Source organism: Etheostoma spectabile, chromosome 3 (assembly GCF_008692095.1).
Source record: "Etheostoma spectabile isolate EspeVRDwgs_2016 chromosome 3, UIUC_Espe_1.0, whole genome shotgun sequence".
In the NCBI taxonomy this organism is placed as follows: domain Eukaryota; kingdom Metazoa; phylum Chordata; class Actinopteri; order Perciformes; family Percidae; genus Etheostoma; species Etheostoma spectabile.
The window spans coordinates 30012728-30013126 of NC_045735.1; the positions used below are offsets into that span (position 1 = coordinate 30012728).

A 399-nucleotide genomic window follows, 5' to 3' on the forward strand; every position below is an offset into this window, starting at 1 on the left:
CCAAATACTGATTTGGCATTATTAAACTTTTAAAGTTTTTAAAACTACACAAAACCTTTTCAATACAATTGTAAGCACATCATACATATATTTTACATCATTTATATCCCCACACAGACTAACATCCTCTTATCCCCCACTCCCTCTTACTAACCTTCCTGTGCAGCTTAGTGGCTCTGGCATGGTGGTGTAGTTATGCTTCACTGTTTGCATGTAGTGGTGTATGGAGAAAACACCACCAATAACATAGTCACCATCCATTGTGAATGCAGGTATACGAGTGGTACCCTGGAGCTTACATTTCACTATCCCATTAAGGTCACTAAGCCCAGCCCTTTGTTTAACATCATCCACAGATACATTCAGGGCAAGAGCTGAGTTCAGCTCACACAAACCCAG

General features: G+C 40.4%; 1 pseudogene; it reads right to left on the minus strand.

Moving 5' to 3' along the window:
- The window catches only part of LOC116687040 (extracellular calcium-sensing receptor-like), a 9266-nt pseudogene extending 9083 nt beyond the window's left edge, over nt 1–183 (minus strand).
- Nucleotides 184–399: the final 216 nt, after the last annotated feature.